Source organism: Pseudophryne corroboree, chromosome 2 (assembly GCF_028390025.1).
Source record: "Pseudophryne corroboree isolate aPseCor3 chromosome 2, aPseCor3.hap2, whole genome shotgun sequence".
In the NCBI taxonomy this organism is placed as follows: Eukaryota; Metazoa; Chordata; class Amphibia; order Anura; family Myobatrachidae; genus Pseudophryne; species Pseudophryne corroboree.
In genome coordinates, this window is record NC_086445.1 from 265,382,415 (window position 1) to 265,393,592 (window position 11,178).

At 44.4% G+C, this 11,178-nt stretch overlaps 1 protein-coding gene across 1 annotated transcript in view; it reads right to left on the reverse strand.

The window, feature by feature from the left end:
* The window catches only part of NR4A1 (nuclear receptor subfamily 4 group A member 1), an 85,153-nt gene extending 74,454 nt beyond the window's left edge, over positions 1-10,699 (reverse strand). Inside the window, exon 1 of the mRNA XM_063952782.1 lies at positions 10,384-10,699. The gene's annotated coding sequence lies outside the window, so the exon portion shown is untranslated. The remainder of the gene's footprint in view (positions 1-10,383) is intronic.
* Between the last annotated feature and the right edge of the window lie 479 nt (positions 10,700-11,178).

Sequence of the window (11,178 nt, forward strand, 5' to 3'; positions counted from 1 at the left end):
TTTGGTGTGTAGGTACAGGTCAGTAATGGGGAGCAGTGTTTGGTGTGTAGGTACAGGTCAGGAATGGGGAGCAGTGTTTGGTGTGTAGGTACAGGTCAGAAATGGGGAGCAGTGTTTGGTGTGTAGGTACTGGTCAGGAATGGGGAGCAGTGTTTGGTGTGTAGGTATAGGTCAGGAATGGATGACAGCGTTTGGGTTGTAGCTACAGGTCATCAAATTGTATATACAAACAAAACAATTACAAGGGGGTCGATTCAATTCAAATACAGCGACGAGTGACCCTCAATTGTCGGAAATTCTTCTCTCATCCCCAGGGGATGAGAGAAGAAACCCGACAAAAGTGCTGCCTCGCTGCCGGCGCGAGGCTGATTCTGTCGGGAATCAGCCTCGCGCCGGGGAGTTAAGTCGGAGAATGCCCGTTCTCCCGACAAAACAACCTGTTTACTCGGCGAGAACGGGTCATCGCCGACTTAACTGGAGCTGAATTGAATAGCGTCGGGAGCTAATTCCCGGCGCTATTCATCTGTTGCCGAATTGAATCGACCCCAAGGAATTCTAATTTTCACATTTAGTTTAGCCCACAGAAACTGCTAAAACATGTGGTCAGATTTGCAGTGCGCAATAGATAGACATCCTAGTCGCAGCAAAGGAGTTCCATGTGGATCTGGGGAAACTTCTAATTCAAAAACATCTCGGTCACATCTAATCAGAACTTAAAGTGCAAAATGGCCACAACTTCCTCAGTTTCTTATTTGTTTTGCTTTATGTGTAATCCTCATGTCTGATTCCTACACATCAAATATATACATTTTACTCAGCAGTTACATAAACTCATGTAACCTAATACCCCTTTCACATCTCCTATGCCAGGTCCCACGCGGGAATTGGAAACGGGTCCTTCCCGAGTGGGATCCGGCATTGGAGACTCTGCGCTGCCACTGCTGGCTTTCCGACCCGGCAATATGCCGGGTCGGTTGCCATAGTAGCGGGTTGTAGGCGGCGCTGGGAGATGAGCTCATCTCCGCGCCGCCTCTCCCTATGCTGTGAATGGATACCAGGTCGCAACGAACCGGCAACCCATTCACACTGCGCCTGACCCGGTATTCAACCCAGGAATAACCCTTCTTATTACCCGGGATGAATTACCGAGTCAGGCGACCCGGGAATTCTCAAAGGCCCCTTTCACTTCGCACACTGACCCGTGTCGACCTGGGAATATGCCAGGTCGATAGCGGGTTATTTTTGCGATGTGAAAGGGGTGTAAGAGTCAGCAAGTGTGTAGGGTCCATAAGTCAGAGAGCACTCATCAACTTGTTACCAAAGCCAACAGGGAGATTCCCAGCACACACTGTACAATTTGTGACATTGCGCAGTGAAGGGGCGGGGCCACAAAGAAGTGATTCACATCTGCCCAGTGAGCCTCTTTCTCTGGAGAAAATGATGGATCCAGGAGACTGTCAACTCTCGGGATTTCAACAGTAGTCCCTCAAATTCGAGAGTCTACTGGACAATACCGGAGAGTAGGTAAGAATGGTGCAGAGCAAATACTTTAAAACTACTAGAAAGCTCCATCTTTGGTAAGCAATGTTACAGACACCCAAAGTGGTTGTAGATTCCAAACCGAAGTAGACCTGGGCAGGTTCTACTGTTTGTCACTAAATGTCCCATCTTCCAAAGGGCCTTACTCAGACCCAGACGCAGCGCCCGTTTATATGCAGCGGCCACATCTAGAGGGTTGCATCATGATTCACAGCACCGAGAGGGGGGGGGGGGGGGGGGAGGTGAGCGCTGCAGCATTTCATGGGCGTGGTCCTGACAACGCAGTGGTGTCCGGACCATTTTTGGTGTGGCTGCGTGATGTCACACGCAATCGCTCCGAGATAAAAAATAAATGGTGCCGCGGCAGAGGCAAGATCTGTGTCCATCTCTGAATAGCCCCCCAAATTTATTATTTATCAGCTGTTCATATTTAAGATGTTCATAATTACAAACTACTGTATTACTTTATATTAATTTTCAAGACAACAATTCAAACTTTTCAATGTTTCTAATTCATTTATAGAGAGGACAGCCATAGTTTGCCTTTTAATATTTTGCCAACAAATTGTATGTGCTGCCTTAGTGGTTGCTGTCACACAAAATGGCACTTTATGTTGAGATTTAGCTTAAATGCTAACAACAATAAATTGCATTGAATAAGAGTATGAAAAGAATTAAGTGGAAAAAGTTTGAAAACATGCAAGAGGTAAGCGAGCAGGTTCCTAGGGCCGATATCGCACAAAGTGCCAGCATGCTACTACCTATAATTAGTGCCTGAACTAGTCACATATATAGTTTAACTCTGCAGGAGTTTGTTATGTTAAAAGGTATCCACAAAAAAGAATTTTGATCTATGAAAGTAATTTTCCCCATGTAGTGCTTTTACTCATTTGGGTTTGATTATTACGATGCAGTATTTAAGAGACAAAAGATATAGGAAACATTTAATTGGCTTATACGGTTGAACTGGCTGTTTTAAGCTAAAGGGCCCATTTATCATTAAATAACACTCCTTTTCACAGGGATAGCCCGCAAATATTTAGTCCCTCCATTCCCGACAAAAGCTCATAGGTTTCTATAGGTGGATGTGATGCAGTCGTCATCTGAACATGGAGTTAGCCCGTTGTAACCTATGGGCTACATTTCGCAAAAATCACTGTGAGAGGGTTCTTCTGAAGTCTCCCCGGCAATGGCCCCTGCATCCGTAGTCAGTAGATTGTGCACTGGGACTCCTGCGCATGCACACATAGCAGTCCCTCCATGTGCTATTTAATACATCTGGGAGGTAGAATTGTATCATGCATGCGATTTAGGCCACCTATTTGTAGGATACCTGCCAGTCAGTGTGTCTGTAGATATCAAATTGCTGAACCATTTTATACATTTTCCATTTCACTTTAAAGTCACTGTGTATCTGACATGGGATCCGGCCAGGATCCTGGCAGTCGAAATACCGAAGCCGGAGTCCAGACACTGCTTGGAATGCCGTCGCCCGCACCCTGAATGGATCACAATATGGGCACCGGCATCCCGAGAATCGGGATTCCGAACAAGTGACTGCCGAGCCACCAGAGAGGTTAGCCATCAGAGGGGTGTTAGGGGGGAGGGAGAGGATTGGGCTGCGGGAAGGGGGAGAGGGGGGGGTTAGGTTTAGGCACCCATGGGGAGAGTTAGGGTTAGGGTTAGGCTGCAAGGGTTAGGTTTTGGCTGTGGGAAAGGGAGGGAATAGGTTTAGGCACCACTGGAGAGGGTTAGGCTTAGGCTGTGGTAAGGGAGGGTTAGGGTTAGTATACTTATCCGACCCCTGTTGGGATTCTAACAATAGGGATGTTGCGGTCGGTATTCTGACCGCCGGCATCCCAAACGCCAGCATTTCAGCCCCAACCCCTCAGAAAATGTAGCCTTACTAGAATTGTATAAGTGTCCTTAAAAATAGGTGTATGTTACTGCCAAACTATGCGCAGAAAACAAATGTGCATTTTTACCCATCTTGCAACGTGACTGCTCCCTATGTGTATGCCTGGTTGCTAATAGTCATCATCATCATCATCATCAGTGTGCACTAACCTACCCTACACTTAATGCAAAAGATTTGCATACACATATAGGATTACCATTACAATCTCACTTTGTCTAGAAGTCACCCATACTAGGAGCTTATGCAGTGCCCTACACACACTGCTGCTTCTGGTTGGCGGGAGCTGGGGTGGTATATGTGGCTCCTCAGACTAGTGTTCATTCTAGCACCCTGCACCTGTCACAACCATGCAGTTCCTTTTTCCTGCCTGGGGTGTCGCTCTTTGATTTGGTGCTTCTATCACAGGCTGGTCTGTATCTCAGTGCTGAGATACAGATAAGAGTGTGATAGAAGCACCAGAGCAGAGAGTGATGCCCCAGGCAGGAAAAAGGAACTGCATGGCTGTGACAGGTGCAGGGTGCTAGAATTAACACTAGACTGTGGCGCTTGCCTATGACTAACAGTCAATTAGAGCCATGGAGGAGCAGCAACTTTAGTTTGTTTCATGTCAGCAGCTAGGGCTTACTTTGGAGGCACCACAGAGGCTTTAATGTATATATCAATATATGAGTGATATTAACCATTGGCACCCTGGGCAATTATTAATGGTAGCTCCCGTCCTGTCAGTATGGCAGGACCAGCTGCCTTTAGTCCGTCTGACAAGTTGTGGTTGGCTGTACAGATTCACCGGCCACTGAATGTGGAACCTGGTGAGTGATTCTCCACTCAGCAGTTCATTACATTGTGTCCACTTACTGTCTTTTGCTGTAGCTGTGCATACAGCCACAAGGGAGGGTGCGAGTGCACATCCCTTGATTTTTCCAAGTGGAACACCAGAAAGCCTAAAATGTGGCCACTTTGAGGCCCACGGTTGCTTTCAACTGTTTGTCTGCTGTTGTTTTGAATCAAAATACAATAATTGAATGTCTCTATGATCTCCACTCCCCCCCCCCCCCATCTTATTTCTACATTTTATTTTAATGTTGTAATAATGTTCTGTTAATCATGATGTTTTTTAAATGTATACGAGCTGTGTGTGTGATCATACGGAACAGTCCCTCTTCTCACATGCAGTTACCATGACAATGAGGCTGTTGGTAACACATTTTCCCCGAATGCTGAAATATCTCTTTGTTGCAAAAATAATACAATACGTAGATGTCCTCTGATGCTTCTCTATTGCTTACAAACCTAAGCAATTTGTTAATAAAACATAAAATGTATTGATAAATAGGTAGCTTTAATAAATGTGTAACCACTCCCACCTGTTATTAAATGTCATTTGTCTGGATGATTTCATCCGTAGCACTGAATCCCCACCTCTGTCTTTTTACACGCAGACCAGCACATGTAGTAAACTCATTCACACACACACACACACACACACACACACACACACACATATATATGTAGCGGTTATGGTTCGGCACTCACTAGTAAGGGTATCTTTACTTGCTGCGGTGCCCTCCGTAGATCAAAAGCAAGATCCAATATAGAAGAGAGGAAATCAGCGGCACTCAGCAGACTTGTAGTAAGATAAAAAAAAGTCCGGATTGAAGACTTTTTTTAATCTTACTACAAGTCTGCTGAGTGCCGCTGATTTCCTCTCTTCTATATATATATATATATATATATATATATATATATATATATATATATATATATATAAAAAAACATTTGCAGACATTTTATAGCCTATAGCCATATTCATGAGAATTCAGTATTTCAGTTTGCATACTAGGAACACTTTTATATGTACATTGTTTACTTACAGTACTTGCAAATCGAAAAAGCCTTATTACAACGTAGCCTTAATAATTTAACATGTAACACAACACACAATGACCACCATGTTATACAGACTCAAATAAGACAACTAGTCAACCTTTTTCTATGGGGGGGAGGGGAGTCACAACTTATTCCTCAAAAACCCAACCACTTATTAAATTGTTTTATTTCTCTTTCTAGTACTGAAATATTATTCCCCAGATCTAGTTCCACATGAAACATAAGCAGCTAGTACCATGTGAGTGAACCATACACCCATAGAAAGGTCAGCCATTTAGAGAAAAAACAATGTACATTGCATATGCTGCCTTGGGATTAGGAAAAAGAGCCCAGTCCAGTAAGAGCTAAAATCACACATACTGTAGAAGGTTTTTCTTTAAATAGCAAGTTAAGGGGATGCAGCGAGACTGACGACTCCCTAGACAGCCAGCGCTTTTATCATGACTCACCTGTAACGCCAATAACCACATTTTAAAGGGGACAGCCTTATAAGTTTCTGCTTTACCAACATGTTTAAACTCATAATGCTGCCCCCTCTAAAATGCAGTTACCATTATTACACGTGTGTCACAATAAAAGCACCAGCATTTCAGTGTCCCAATAACAATTAAGAAAGGCTACACAAGCCGAAAGACATTCACTTCCACACCTGACACAGCCTACTTAGATAGGCTAACCATACTGTCCCTTCAGACCAGGACACACACGAAATACCCAGGTTCTGTGACCGATTAAAACCAGGTGAAATGCAGACTTGCAGTCAGCCAGCCGCAGAACCTGTGTAATTCAGAAGTCTCCCGGCTTAAAGGATAGTAAGGTAAGCCTACATTTAGACATCAGCAGCAGCGCTACCACCTGACTTCTTCTAAGAAAGCCCCCCACAAGAGGCATTGGTCAGCAGCAGCGGTTCTCAGGACACAGGGCACTAGCGAAAGCCTGCAGGCAACTTCAGTGTGCCAGCCAATTGAAGTTACAGCACCCAAGAGGACCTGTCAGCAGCATATCTCTTAAACCAGGATATGACATCACCAACCTCTGCAGCTCTGCTTGCAGCAGTTCTCTGGCTAGTACGGGAGTGCACCCCAGCAAATCAATGCGAGACCCCCGACCAAGAGACTGCATAGGACCACAATGAACCATACACACTATTAGACTGCCAGACCCCTGAGATCGTCAGACCACGTGGAGCAGTCTTACCTGATAATGCATCAATGCAGGACACTGCTGTACAGATTATTAATTATACCCCATTCCCACTTCCACAATAACCCAGGTTATTGCTGGGTTAATGCTGGTCACAGCTCAGTGGAAACGTGTCCCTGAAATATAATCTAGGTCACGTGACCTTGGAGTCCGACTTGGGTAGCTAAAGGGTTGAACCTGGGAAAGACCTGGTTAATACCCCTTTCACACCACACAAATAACCCAGTATCGACCCGACATATTGCTGGGTCGACACGGTTCAGCGTGCGGTGTGAAAGCACCATAGCTGAAATTCCGGGTTACCTGACCCGGCAATTCAACCCGGGAATAAAGCAGTGTTATACCTGGGTTGAATACCAGGTCAATGGCAGCATAAACGGGTTCCCGGGTCGATGCGACCTGAGACCCTTTCACTACAACAGGGAGAGGCGACGCAGAGATTAGCTCATCTCCCAGCGCTGCCTCCGCTGCCAGCCCCGCCCCCCGCCGCTACTGCAACACGCCCGGCATATTGCCGGGTCAGGGAAGCCAACGGTAGCGTCCAATGCCAGATCCCGCCCGGGAAGGATCCGTTTCTAATTCCCAGGTGGGATCCCGCATTGGCAATGTGAAAGGGGTAAAACAGAGCATTGTAAAAGGGTGACCTTGCCATCCAACCCAGAAGGGGCATTACAAAAGTGATCCCAGACAAAGCCGCGGTCAGAATAACGATGCCAGGATCCCGAACGCTGATAATGGTGACAGCTGTGCCAAGGCTATTCCCACTCATGGGCGTCCATGGGTGTGGTACTTACGGACCACACTTTGCACACACCTAGTTATGGCTCTGTATATATACGTATATCAGCTGGTCCGCAAGTACTACCACCAAATCTGATTCTCTTCCCCCCCCATTTACCCTTACTGTTGTAAATTAATACCCAATTTTGGGTAAATGTTAGCCAATCTTCAGTTACAGCAGCTTCCTCCTCCCTTATCAAGCCATTGCAAATCTTTATACAGTTGTGCTCATAAGTTTACATACCCTAGCAGAATTTGTGATTTTCTGGCCATTAGAATTTGAATGATAACTCACAAACGTTTCTTTCACTCATGGTTAGTGGTTGGGTGAAGCCATTCATTGTCAAACAACTGTGTTTACTCTTTTTAAATCATAATGACAACAGAAACTACCCAAATGACCCTGATCAAAAGTTTACATACCCTGGAGATTTTGGCCTGACAACATGCACACAAGTTGACACAAACGGGTTTGAATGGCTACTAAAGGTGACCATCCTTACCTGTGATCTGTTTGCTTGTAATCAGTGTGTGTGTATAAAAGGTCAGTGAGTTTCTGGACTCCTGAAAGACCCTTGCATCTTTCATCCAGTGCTGCACTGACGTGTCTGGATTCTGAGTCATGGGGAAAGCAAAAGAATTGTCAAAGGATCTGTGGGAAAAGGTAATTGAACTGTATAAAACAGGAAAAGGATATAAAAAGATATCCAAGCAATTAAGAATGCCAATCAGCAGTGTTCAAACTCTAATTAAGAAGTGGAAAATGAGGGATTCTGTGGAAACCAAATCAGTCAGGTAGACCAACAAAAATTTCAGCCACAACTGCCAGGAAAATTGTTCGGCATGCAAAGAAAAATCCATAAATAACTTCAGCTGAAATACAGGACTCTCTGAAAAAAAGTGGTGTGGTTGTTTCAAGATGCACAATAAGGAGGCATTTGAAGAAAAATGGGCTGCATGGTCGAGTCGCCAGAAGAAAGACATTACTACGTAAATGCCACAAAGCATCCCGCTTACAATACTCCAAACAGCACAGAGACAAGCCTCAAAACTTCTGGAACAAAGTCATTTGGAGTGATGAGACCAAAATTTAACTTTTTGGCCACAACCATAAACGTTACATTTGGAGTCAACAAGGCCTATGATGAAAGGTACACCATTCCTACTGTGAAACACGGAGGTGGATCGCTGATGTTTTGGGGATGTGTGAGTTACAAAGGCACTGGAAACTGGTCAAAATTGATGGCAAGATGAATGCAGCATGATATCAGAAAATACTGGAGGAAAATTTGCACTCATCAGCCCGGAAGCTGCGCATGGGACATACTTGGACGTTCCAACATGACAATGATCCAAAACACAAGGCCAAGTCAACCTGTCATTGGCTACAGCAGAAGAAAATGAAGGTTCTGGAGTGGCCATCTCAGTCTCCTGACCTCAATATCACTGAGCCACTGGGGAGATCTCAAACGTGCAGTTCATGCAAGACAGCCCAAGAATTTACAGGAACTGGAAGCTTTTTGCCAAGAAGAATGGGCAGCTTTACCATCTGAGAAAATAAAGAGCCTCATCCACAACTACCACAAAAGACTTCAAGCTGTCATTGATGTTAAAGGGGGCAATACACGGTATTAAGAACTGGGGTATATAAACTTTTGATCAGGGTCATTTGGGTAGTTTCTGTTGTCATTATGATTTAAAAAGAGTAAACACAGTTGTTTGACAATAAATGGCTTCACCCAACCACTAACCATGAGTGAAAGAAAAGTTTGTGAGTTATCATTCAGATTCTATGACAAATGGCCAGAAAATCACAAATTCTGCTAGGGTATGTCAACTTATGAGCACAACAACGATTGTTGACATAATGACTGTGAGAAAATCATATCCAACACAGAGTTAAGTACTGTTGAAGCGTGTATCTGATAATAGTTTTCTTAGCAGTCACCTTACAGGTTGCCATCTCCTTTTCAATATCTCTCTGCAAGGACAACAAAATTGTTTCCCACAGGGTCACAACTCTTGGTATGTCAAGTGATGCCAGGAGGGAGGGGCATTATGGTGTCACCATGCCCAAAGCAGAAACAAAACACAGTGTCCGGCTGCCAGTTGCAGCGAGCCTGCCACCTTTAAATGTCCTAGTATCTTATGGAGTGGACTTGTCTCCATTTAGTTGTGCCCTGTTGCACGCGGTCACTTTTTTTTTTTTTCATCAATTTGCAATGTTACTGCTCATAGGAATCAATAATCCCTATTGTCCCTATTATTATCCCTATTGTCCTGCATTTCTGCTATGACCAACTGGATAAAAGCAGACAGGAAAGCTGGTGGATATAGGAAACATGAAGGGGAGCAAGGCTTCTAAACTGATGAAAGTAGAAATGGGTGGTCTTCAGTTAGCCGGCGGCCGGGCACCCGACGGCCAGCATAGAGATGGGTGGTTGTGAAAACATATCACAGCATCACCTACTGGGAGATTCCACGTAATTAGCTAAATGAAATCCTTACTTTTGATCTCTTCATATTAAGAAGATGGATTTTAATTGACGAGTACAACAGTGACATTAATATATGTGTTCATATTTGTAATTTAAATACGTAAAACCTTTTCATGGGGATGTTGTCATTTCAATATTAGGAATTATTGAGTTATAAGGGTGCAATCCCACCTCACCACAGCAGGCAATACGGATATTCTGCCATGTCAGAGACACATGCCCTGTATATAAGCACTCGTCTTATGGTCGCCACATATTGTGGTCAATTATCACATTCAGAGATCCCAGTAGATCATATTACCTGTACTACTGCTATTCCCATCACATTCTACATGGTAAATGGACGACGACACATAAGTTACAGGATGATTTATATTACACCAATGAATTAATAATGCCTGTGCGCTGGTTATGGCTCCATATAATTGAGAGACAACTATTTAAAAAAAGTTTTCTTGCAGTGGCAACAACGACAACATAAACAACCTTAAAATACACATATAAAAATAATCTATCATCTATCTTGTCACAGGCACGAATAGCAGCCTCTGTACTTACACACTGGGACTCTCTGTGTGTCTCTCACTCTCCAGTCCCGAGTGCTCTGATCAGGTTACACAGGACCGAGACACATCCACCTGCTGTGTAAGGGGGGAAGAAGCTGGGATCCCTGGGTCACTTACAGTCCTCTCCCCCCTCCTATCTCTCTTCTGGTCTGGAACCTCCGTAGGCAGCCCATGGCCCAGGCTTGGAAACCTGATGCTCCTGTGTCCCTGTACTGCACACGGTCTTGCTCGCATTCTGGCTGCCAGGTTCTTCTTTCTGCTGCTGCTGCTGCCTGGGAGGGAGGGCCGGTGACGTCAGTGCAGAGGCCTATTGACGTCAGTGGAATCCCTCTATCTGCATCAATGAGCTAAAATTAGCTGCAGAGAAGAAAAGACCAAAATAACTCTCATGCCTTTTGTGTCACAAGCTCCAGCAGTTATTCCACAGACAACAATGGGGGCAGGTTATATTTATAGGCTCTGCCAGCACAGGGAGAGCTAATTACAGACTCTTTATGCATGCCAGTTTTATTTTCTTCCTGAGTAGAAAGGCTCAAGACGTCAACTCAGACAGCAGCGAATCTTTTCTGATTTTACCAGCTCCATTACCAGTCTTCACGTGTAAAAAAGATATTGTGTGTACTAAAGAGAAGTTCTGTGATATAATCACTCAGGAGAAAGTAATGCAGAGACTAGTGTTTGCTAATTAGTATCATTATTACATAACTCAAGTTCTATGATTGTGTAGGCTCATGTGAACACTAATGTAGCACTATGGGGGTAATTCCAAGTTGATCGCAGCAGGATT